This window comes from Sceloporus undulatus, chromosome 2 (genome assembly GCF_019175285.1).
Source record: "Sceloporus undulatus isolate JIND9_A2432 ecotype Alabama chromosome 2, SceUnd_v1.1, whole genome shotgun sequence".
Lineage (NCBI taxonomy): Eukaryota > Metazoa > Chordata > Lepidosauria > Squamata > Phrynosomatidae > Sceloporus > Sceloporus undulatus.
Window position 1 is genome coordinate 192949811 of NC_056523.1, and position 11397 is coordinate 192961207.

General features: G+C 44.4%; 1 pseudogene; it reads left to right on the top strand.

Annotated features, from left to right (window-relative positions):
* The first annotated feature begins 8396 nt into the window (after positions 1-8396).
* LOC121920511 overlaps positions 8397-11397 on the top strand; it is a 53502-nt pseudogene continuing 50501 nt past the window's right edge.

The following is an 11397-nucleotide window of genomic DNA, read 5'->3' on the forward strand; positions in this document are numbered from 1 at the left end:
TGCAGGGCCCCAGGGATGGCAGCGGGCCCCGCAGAGGCCCCCTGCCGTCCTGGGAGCCCGCCTGGAGGGTCCCAAAGACGGCACCGGGCCTCCTAGAGGCCCGCTGCCGTTGCTGCCGCTGCCACGGCAGCCACTGTGGGCGCCACCATTTTGGGCGAAAAAATGGCGGCACCCATAGCCCCAGAGGCCGCTATGGGCGCCGCCATTTTTTCGCCCAAAATGGCGGCGCCCAGAGCGGCAAAAAGCCGCAACGGGCGGCCGCTGCGGCGGCGGCAAGAGCAGCCGGGGGGAGGCGGCCAGGCCTTCGCTGGCCGCATCCGGCCCACGGGCCGGAGGTTGACGACCCCTGGTGTAGGGCATGAACAAACATTTCTGTCCCTATTGATCTGTGGGAGTGATCTGAAAGCATCTCAGAGTGTTCAAGAAACCTCTTCCTCCCAAGTGCCGTGGAGGTGAAATTCTGGACGTTTCAAGAAAGCTTGCTATGCACTGATGGATGGCCTGAGGAAGCATCTGCTACCTGCCGTCTGCTTCCATTCAGTAGGGCTTTCCTTACTCAGGAGGGTTTCCTGGTTCCCAAAGCCCTTAGAATTTATGATCCTGTTGAAATATGTGGGGTTTTAAAACTCATGCTAACTAACCTTTAAGAAGAGACTGTTTTGGCACATTCATAAAATGCACAAGTGCTTCCCTGTACATGCTTAGGTATGGGGAGGGGACACATGATGGTGGTCACAACTGTGCTTGTGGACCTCACAGGCAAACTGATCAAATCAAATGTATGAAAAGCTCTAATTAATACAGGATTCCTCTGGTGTGGCTTGGTTTTCCACTGTACAAAACCTTATTTTAGAGCCTGGCGGGTTTGATTTGGTTCAGTGTAAATCAGTTAGCATCACAGTTAAACCAAAAAGGAACAAAGTTACATAAATCCAAATCAAGCATATCTCCATGGTATCTTAATCCAGTTGACTAATTCCCAGAGTTACTCTCTGCGTAACCATTAGTTCAAAACTCCATTTATTCAGCATTCTCTTCAAGTTCCTTGTTGCTCTTTTATTTTCTCCAAAATTACAATCTTCGTCTTCTCTTAGAAAGTGTGAAAATTGCTCTTTCTATGAGACTCTGTGGTCCAAACCTGATGTTTCCCATTTTGGAAAGGCACCAATCAGCTGGGACTTTCCCGAGTGGAAGTCGTGTGTAGCTGAGATGGTTGTAACAGCTACAAACAGAACCTTTATCAAAATAGCAGTAAGTTGCACGTTTTTGAGAGACAACAGTGCAGTTCCACATTTCCAGCTGAAGAAGCAAAAGGGAGCTTGGATGAAGAGGGATAGTTTTAGACTCTTCTGAGCAAGTGTTGTGTAAAAGTCTGGCTAGTACTCAAAGCTGTAGCCATTAAAATTTGCCCTCCATCCGAAGAATCCTCTACTTTGTGTCTATCAATTGGCTGCTAATAAATTCCACAGCAAAATGAAGAACTGTTTGGTTCAGACATCCATCTTTCAGAGGTAGAAATGATGTCTGTAGCAGGAGGTTGTCCTCAAAAAGATGTCCTCCCTCTCTCTCCCTGGGCCAGCAAGGCCTAGGGTTTGTTCAGGTCCTGGTGAGCTGTATACCATAGATATCATCATCACAAGGTCTTTCCCGGTTTAGACAAGTAGCCTCGGTTGAGTTCTCTGCGTCGCGCACATTGTACTCTCCTTTTTTACACGCTGTGGACTTGAGGTAGTAAATGAACCCGGCCATTCCTCCCATGACCAACATGGTGGCGCCAGCAATTGCTATGACAACAATAATATACAGCCAGTGATCTGCAGTGGAAGAAGCAGAAGACAGAGTATCGTTAGCTGCTATCTGACTTAAGAAATGAATGTGTACATAAGAACTGGGAAAGCCTTCATAAACCTGATTAAAAATTTAAATGCAAACAGTGCCAACCCCTCTGGGTAGATTTCATTTAGCATGAAGGTGAAGTCTGTTCCTTTTTGAAAAATTCATCCTGCCTCAAACAAGAAAATGGGCCTTTGTTTTAAATGGGCCGCTTCGATTATTCTCTTTTGCAATATCAGATTAGATAAACAACTGCTGAGACGGCTGAGCATGCCCCCCCACTTTGCTGCCATGGTATCATTCTAAGCACCATGGTAGCAATGTGGGGGGGAGTCTCCTTTTGGCCATGCCCCACAGAAGCCCTACCTCCACACCAGGTGACACCCTAGGCAGGGACACTACTACTCCACAGCTGATGTAATCATTTTGCATCTGGCTACAAGTGTTTTGCCAGATGGTTCTTTGGTCTCCTTACTCTCCACTAAGCATGGAATGGCCAAGGAGTGTGTAGCAACTCTACTTTAGGTCTCAGGAGGCTTTGAGTCTGCACTAAGATCCACACTGAGTTGGCCTTCTTACTCTCAAGTACTGCATATTACTGGCTGTTGTTTTTCCTAAATAGCTAATCTGCACTTGGCTCCAGTTACTGGAGCTTTCTGTAGAAAGACCCAAAGTACATCCTTCAGGCTTGAGGTCCTGCTGCCTCTGCTCTAGTCTTCATCACCTTTGTCCCCAAGAGAGGTCACTGCACCCCTTTCCTTTGTAGCCTCCTAGGTGTCCATGCAGGACAGAGGAATGGGGCTGGGATCGATGACTCCTAGGGGACCCTTGCATTTGCAGCCTCCTAGGTGTCCATGCAGGACAGAAGAATGGGGCTGGGATGGATGACCCCTAGGGGACCCTTTCATTTGCAGCCTCCTAGGTGTCCATCCAGTACAGAGGAATGGGGCAGCCTCCTAGGTGTTCATGCAAGACAGAGCCACCCCCCCCCTCCCCGGGGGTTGTCCTGGAAAAGGAAGGCCACTGGAAGGGAATGGGGTCAAAAAGCAGCCCAGCATCATGGGAACTTTGCAATCAGTAACTTTAGCGTTGCGTTGCGCTGCTGCCTACCACACCAAACCATTTCGCAAACCATTTCTCAAGATAATGGGAGACCATGGCCTGGCTTCCACTTTTGCCCGCAATGCCCAAAAAGGGGAGGAATGACGCTTAAACTACAGAAGCGTTGCGCAAGGGGCTCCCATAGAAATGAATGGCGTCTGGAAGAACATCGCGCTTTCACGTTATTGCGCAACGTTGGTGACGCTAACATTGCGCGATAGGCAGGAAAAATCGCCAAAAACTCGCATCTGATAAACTCCTATATTTCAAAAAACCTTCTTCCTCTGGGGCCTTACCTTCCACGTGGATTTCCACCTGGCTGTGCTGCTGTCCATGTTTGTTGCTAGCTATGCACTCATACACACCACTGTTCTGTCCATGTGCTCCAACCACAGTCACTGTGCTGTTGTTGCCAACATAGTTGAGGTTGGGGGGCCTGAGGGACCTGCCAGGCATAGCTGGCAGCTGGGTACCCATCTGCATGGCAGGTGATTGTGAAGTTTTCTCCCCTTCTGATGGGCAATGAAGCATTGACAGCCAGAATGGAGATTGCAGGCCTGTCTGGAAAGAAAAGAAGAAGAAAAGGTGGCTTCAGTCACCAGCAAATCCAAGAGAAGGGTCCTCTCCTCCCTGTTTTCCTCTGATTTTTATTTTGTTTTATTTTATTTTATTACAATGGACTGGCTTGGAGAACGGCAGGGTCTCCTTGAAAGAAAAGTTGGATGGCCATCACTTGTTAGTTCTATATTCCTGAAGAGGAAGGGGTTAGACTACATGGCCTTTGGAGTCCCTTCCCACACTAGGCTTCTATGAAAATATTTGTCTTCCACTCTATAGTCAAGGATCTTAGCGTGATGTACAATTAAAATCAATTAGAACAATTTTAAATAGTAAGAGTAATTTAAGTAGTCTAAAACCAAGTGAAACAATTTTACAAATTAAAAGTAAACAGTTCAAAACCAATTAGAACAATTGAAAACCATACAAGGTTGCAGATTTGAAGTAGATCGACTTGGCTTCAAAACCTCTAGCAAAATCACATGCTTTTACTTGGCATCAGAATGACACCAGTGTTGGCACTAATTGGCATCTAAAAGGAAGGTTTTCCACAACTGGTGCATCACAGCAGAGAAAGCCTGATGTCATGTCTTTTCACAATACAATGCTCCTTCTTTGCCTTTCAGTGGCTCTCCTTTTGATGGAATATAAAACGTGACAGCTGATAGCAAGCTGAGGTTTATAGTTACCAGCTATTCAGTAGTGTCTGGACTGATTACACTAATGTCTTATCTGGTCTAATCTGGAAAGGCATAAATGAAAATATCATTGGGTTTCATCTACTTATCATCTGAAAAATCCCAACAATAGCCTCTTCCTTATTAGAACTACAGAGGGAAGGGCAGAATCACAGATGACAATGGCTTCCCTTCACCCTTAAATGCTGCCTGGACTGAGTCCATGAGTGACCCATAACCATAATAATGCCTTCTTTATGATATCATCAACTATTGTACAAATATTCTCCTTTGTCTCTTGCCTGTTTCCATGATTTCAAGCTCTACCACCAAATGACATGCTGCTAAGCCCAAATGTGCTAGTTCCAATCAACATGATTCCCAAGGGTGAGTACCACCATCATTTGAAGGATGGCATTTGAATAAACTCATTTGAAATGGGGTGCCAGAGGAGGACTCTACAGATGTGGTGGACTGCTGAAATGGCCAATAAATGGACCCTATAGCAAATCAACCCTGCATTCACCTAGAATAATGATACTGAGGTCATTGCACTTTGGACATATCATGAAATGGTGTGATTCATTGGAAAAGATTATAATGCGTGGTAAAGTGGGAGGCAGTAGGAAAAACATTACAGGTGGATGGACTCAATCAAGGAAGCCATAGTCTTGAGTTTGCAAGATCAGAACAGGGCTACGGACTATGTGGTGTCTTGGAAGTCCACATTCATCGGGTTGCCACAAGTTGAAGCCAACTTAATGGCAACTGACAAAATTTGCCCCCAAAAGGAGAGACACAGAAGGAGCACAGCAAAGAGATCTACAGGTAGTTCTTTTTTTGGTAGAGGAAAGAGAGCTATAAAACCTCTGCAAACTCACATAAAAGTGCCCTTTTTATTGTGCTGATTCCCCTGCAGGTTCAGGCCCTGGTGAGTTTATTGTCAGGAGGGCCTCCCCAGCTGACTGTGTATCATTATTATTTATTTGAAATTCACTGGTTTTACCATGGATGTCGAAAGCAATTTTTAAGTCAGTCAGTCAGTCAAAAATTAGGCCTTTGCATCAAACTATGTCAAGATAACAACAAAATATATAAGCATCAATCATATAATCTCAAGCATTAAATTTTAAATATCCTACCTATAATCATAAAACAATTTGCAAAATTTAAAATTTAAAGAATGAAAATAATATAGATAAATAAATAAAACAAACATAAATGTAATTATCCCCTTTACAGTTTATAGGTATCTCTGCTAGGTGTTTCTTTCTGATCTTTTTTTGCAGCAACAGCAAACAAAGCAAGTTGCCAAGTGACAAATTTATCTTTATCCACTAGGAGATAACAAGCCATGTCCTGTGGGCTTTGACATAGACCAACACCAACTAGGGATTTCACAGATTGTGCCCTTGGCTGATTGTATAAAGGACAAAATAGTATGTAATGGATAAGGTCCTCTAGTTCAGGACAGCTACAAACACAAGAGCATTTGTTTTTGAGAATACCCCTGTGCCTTCCATCTCTATAGGCAGTATCCATCATATTCAGCCTTAACTCTTTAAAGGCCTTTTGTAATTGTACAAATGTGAAATTGTTAAAATAATCAGCACTTTCATGAGCTCCTTTAAGTTTGTAATATAGGGGTGCACATGGGGATAAATGAGTGGTTTTTGAGTCCATTTGTATAACAACTTCCCTTATTGATCTCTTTAAAAATGTAACTGGTTTACATCCCTTAAGCTCATCCGATGAAAGCCCATATTTGATGTTAAGTTGGGCAGCATAATGTACCCAATTTTTAATTGGCAAAAGCAATTGAGTAATAATGATATTACAGAGGAAGACAAAAATGTATGCGTGACAATGAGGCCTCAGGACCTTTCCAGATAACTGGCCCCAGTAATTTGTACTTGCTTCTCCCCTTTCATCAGCCTGCATCACACACACAATTTTCAAATAGGAAGAGAATAAATTGTGTATTGGGGAGACATCACATGTTGAGAGGACTTGCCTCCTTCATTCTTCCCCTCATTCAATAAAGAGTAGTCCAATAATTACAATGAGAAGGTGCTATAGTGAAAATCGGGGATGATATAGAAGTAGAGCCACTTCCCCACCCAGCCAGTCACAAACGTCAGTGGGCTTCCTGGTAAGGGGCTATGTGTGAACTGTTGTGACTCACATTCCACTTGCACATTCACCATCCTCCTCTCAGTCCCATGGCCATTACTGGCCTTGCACTGATAGATGCCAGAGTCATTCCTGCTGATGTTCCTGTCACTGTAAAACTCCTCCATGGCTCCTTGTTTGGTGCACAACACCATTGGGGTTGGAATCCCATTGGCTTCACAGGTCAGTGACTGCAGAGTCCCCTCTATCCATGTCTGGTTGCTTGGACAGTTGGAGTCGTCCATCTTGGGTTTGGCTGAAACACATTGATTGAAATACAGTTGACTGTCCAACATGCTCCCAGGAGGAGTCAAGCTGTTTCCATCCTGACTGTGGGTGGGTCTACACTGGCCAGAATCGTATAAGCTGCTACCAGAGTATTCCAACCCCAAAGTAGCCCCAACTTCCCCCCATTACCCGGGCACTCTGGAATGATGTTGCATGGATGTCTACACATGCATCCTGCTGTGTTGCCTGCCCCCACTACTGGCATGAGTTACTCCCTCTGAGGTTGAAAAATGAGGTACCCAACATGACTGGGGATCTTGTAGCTTCAGAGCAAACAACTCACATCAACAGAACTAGTGTTGGGTAGCACAGCTATGCTGTGCTGTGTAAAAAGCTGTGTAATTAGTTGTCCAGCATCACTCCAAAGTGATCTGGATTTTCCTGGAAGATCCAGAGTAAAGGCAAATTGTTTTAAGCAGGTTAAAGGGAAGGATGGTCCAGGTTTGATGTGGAACTGGTCTTCCCCCCGTGAAAACGTCTGCAGTCAAATCAAGGATTTAACCATGTGTTGTCAAGACAGATTGTGGTGGGGGGCAATGCAAACCAGTTTAAATGGCCCATGTAGACACATCCTGAGCTTCCAAAAGGCAGCCAAGACCACATTGTTTCATGAAACCTTTAATTCTCAAAATCAGACATGGTGGTTAGGGAGTGCTTTAATTTTGATTTTAAAAACAAACAAACAAACAAACAAACAAAAAATTGAAATACATCAATGCTTTTATCTGTTATGGATTGAATTGGAAGCCCAAATTACGAAAACCAGACAAAGTCCTGTTCTTGGCATAAGTAGGAATATGTTCTATGTGATCACTATAGAAGGAAGAAATATTACTTACTAGCATCATAGAAGCCTGATTTATTGAAGAGGCTATGCTTCATTCATCCTCTATGACTAACACACAACACCCAGCATTTTCTTAGTGATCTACGCAAGTGTAAATCTACCATATACCTACAAATCTCTCTTTCTTTTCCCCCCTTTTTCTTTTGGTCGTTGCAGAAGCTGATTTACTCATCCACCCTCTACAGTGACCAGAGCCCCACCAGGATTTATGCTTTTGCTGTGACATGTCCCCCGAATGGCCATTCTGTAGCTGATGGAGAGTGTGGGAGGTCAAAGAGGCATCTGGTTATGCCACATAGCCCATTGTAGCTTGATGACACCATCCACTGAGAACTCAGAAGATCTTAGTACAAAAAATGTTTTAGGACTATTTCTGGATGTGGGACATAGCAATATGCCTCTCCAATTTTCCCCACCAACCAAAGAATGACCATTCAAGGGCTGCCACAGCAAAACCATGAGTCCTGAAGTTGGGGAGTGGGGAACCATAACATAATTCTTAACACTGTGCTGGGCAAAGGTGGGCATTGTATTATGTGCTTTCAAGCACACTCTGTCTTATGGGGACCCTCATCAGGTTTCCTTGGCAAGATTTATTCAGAGGAAGTTTGCCATTGCATTCCTCTTGTTGTTCACGGAGTGTGATTTGCCCAAGTAGATCTCTATGGCTGAGTGGGAATTTGAGCTCTGATCTCTCAGAGTCCTAGTGTCAACACTCAAACCACTGCATCCTGCTGCCACTTTAAATCAGTGAAGTCTCCACTGCCATGCACCACTATATAAAGATCACAGATAGTCCAAGAGGCTTTGTCCCATTAGTTGTATGAGTCTTTTCCCCCAGCCACCACTAAATGTTGGTCCACCTCATTTTTATTGCAGATGGCCTCAGCTATATGGTCTGGATGTCCTAGTAACCAAACATGGTGGAAAGTAGCCTACAGAAGCTCAATTGCCAGGCTGATGGCATCCCAGTGCCAGAGGTCTTCTGTGTGAAAGATGGCAAAATGTTTGATACCCAAAGGGTGCAGAATGTCACACAAAGCCATGCTGGCATCTACCAGTGCAATGCTACCAATGCACACGGATCACAGCAGCAAGACAGTCACCCCAAGGTAGAATGTAAGTGCAACTTGCACATGATGTGATGTAGGATATCTGGGCTGATATGGATCCCTTTGCACTGTGGATCTGGGATATATTCACTGGGGTGGTGGCAAGTTCTTTTCTTGACTGCCCAACTCTAGACGAAATGTGAGTTACTTGGGGCCTATGTGTTTATACATTTCCATTATAAAATGGATTCTTTCTTTAAAAAAAATCTTCTAGATGAACCTGACCTGGATGATTCAATTGTCCCTATAACTGGACCTGGACAGTGGGCAGAGCAAATGTTCACTTGCTTTGCCTGGGGAAACCCAGAGCCAACTGTGGAATGCACCACAAGATGGCACCAGTTATACTCCTGGGATTCTCCAGATTGTCACCAGAGAATATGCAGGCACTTACCTCTGCACGCCACAACAAGCACGGCTCTAGCTCCAGGGCTGTGAACATCCAGGGTTAGAATGTAAGTATAAGCTCTATATCCCAACTGAGTGCCATATTTGGGGCAGTTATTTTGACTGGCTTTTCATGCTGCTGAGTCCAAACTACTGATGGCATTGTGTGTTGTGCTTCCATGAGTATCCAGAAGTGCTTCTTAATTTAGATATTTTTTTAAAAAAAACTTGTTGCAAACCACATCTTATGATTTAGATACTGTTCCTCCTCTTCCTCCCCCACTTTTTCTCCTTCTCAAGGTTTGCTTGGTCACATTTGTCCTATTGCTCTTGACCAGAAGGTAATGCTGCCCGTACCTCATTCAGAACTTAATCAGTGGGTAGATTTAATGTGAAATGTATAGAATGTATAGCTAGTAACTAGCACAGTGGGTTTTAAATTTTCTAACAGTAGGAAAACATTCACTCTTGTCATGTGTGGCATGTTGAACCTCACTGTTGCGTTGCATCAGTCAAGAGTACACACTGTTCTCAGCCTTGGTTTTCATATGTTTTAGACTTCACCTCCCAGAACCCTCAAGTAACATCGTAGATGTCAGGAGTGCTGTGATTGTAGTCCAACTACATTTGGAGAGCTAAAAGTTGTGAATGCACAACCCTTAGAACATGCATCCCAACCTCCCTATATCTACTGTTCCATGGAAGGGCAATTGCCTGCCTTGTTGATCTTCACAGTGAGGAATAACCTGATACATTTCCACCTCAGCCGCATGGGTAGAAAATCTCATGTCACCCTTTCTTTTGATGTTTCAGATAAGCCAGAAATGGATGATCCAGCTGTCCAAGCAACTGGACCTTGGTGGAAGGAGCATTGCCTACTTTTACCTGTACAGCTGAGGGAGTTCCACCTCCAGAGGTTGTATGTACTAAAAGATGGCTTTCCATTTTACTCAAGGGCAAGGGATCCCTCCCTACGGTGGATCTTCTGGTGCAAACGCTACAACCGACATGGAACTTGACAAGACTGTCACGGTTGCGTGTTGAAAGTGGTGTTGATTAAAATCTGGAGCACAAACACCCTGAATCTATCAACCCCTCATTCTAAATTGTTGAAAGAAAGAATCATCATAAGCCTTTCACTGGTTAATCCAAGTGATGGTCCATGTTTTATTGCTTGTGCCCTTTCTTGTCAGGTGAGAGAGAGAGGAAGAGTATTTTGCTGTTGTGTTGTGCCTTCAAGTCATCTCTGGTTTATGATATAACACTCTCATTGGGTTTTCTTGGAAAGATTTATGCAGAGAAATTTGTAATTCTATTCCTTTTAGGCTGAGAGAGGGTTAGCTTGTCTAAGGCCACGCAAACAGTTTCCATGATTGAGCGGTGTTTCAGACTCTGGTTTCCTAAAAATCCTAGTCCAACAGTCAATTGTGAGCCCACACTAGCTCTTGAGAAATTGTATTCTGACAGACTTTTTTTCACATTTTAAGGCCCTTGTTGTGGAAGGTGGAATTTTTTACTGAATGCTTTCCCCTCAAAGGTTGTGATTAACATTCCCCCATATTCTGATTCCAAATCTCTTTGTATCTCAGCAGTGTAGTTTTCTAGTTGTCCAGAGGTGGTAGCCACCCGAACTGGACCCTCTCCCTTCAGAGTTTTGTCACTGATAGACCTCCTGCACAACTGGAAGCTTTTGCAGGATGAGTAGTGGCAAACCCATGAGTGGATTCACTGTCTTTATGGTAGAGAACCCACCAGCTTCCCCTGGAGTTGTTTCTCAACCTAAGAGGGGCAGGCAAAGTCAAGATGGCTTGTGCCAACTCCTGACCAGGCAGAAATGATGCTGCCAAACTGATATTAGTCCTGAATGTATCCTAATAGAAAGTTAAACTGGGAAAAAATACTGCCTCCTCCCCCCAAGTTGGCCAGGTGAAGTTTATTTAGGCTAACAGCACAAAATCTGTACAAAAAATGTTATGAGACCAAGGTCACAATCCCACAGGCTCTGCCTGCATGGGTATCAAATAATGTTCTCCCCCTATTTCCAAGGTGAGTAGTCCTGAAGAGCCCAATCTCCAGTTTTGGTGCAAACTGTCTGGATGATTGTCGACCAGTTCACCAGAAGAACCAGAAGATCTGCTGCGATGCTAGGCAGCTGCTTACGATATTGTCCTGCTTGCCACCCACTGCCACCGCTGCTGCCACACATCTCTTGCTCTGAGGTCAGAACAAGGTACACAGTTATGTGATTGATTCTGGATGCTTGTTCTGACCAATGAGTGAGTGACTGTTCCAGCAGTGGGGACAGTGGGTGTCACAGTGGGCTGTGTGTGATCAGCCACTTGCTGTCACAACAAGTTGTCAAAGTAGCAGAGAGGGCATTGCAGCAACTGGCTGCCCTCAGAGAATTTGAACCATTCAAGCA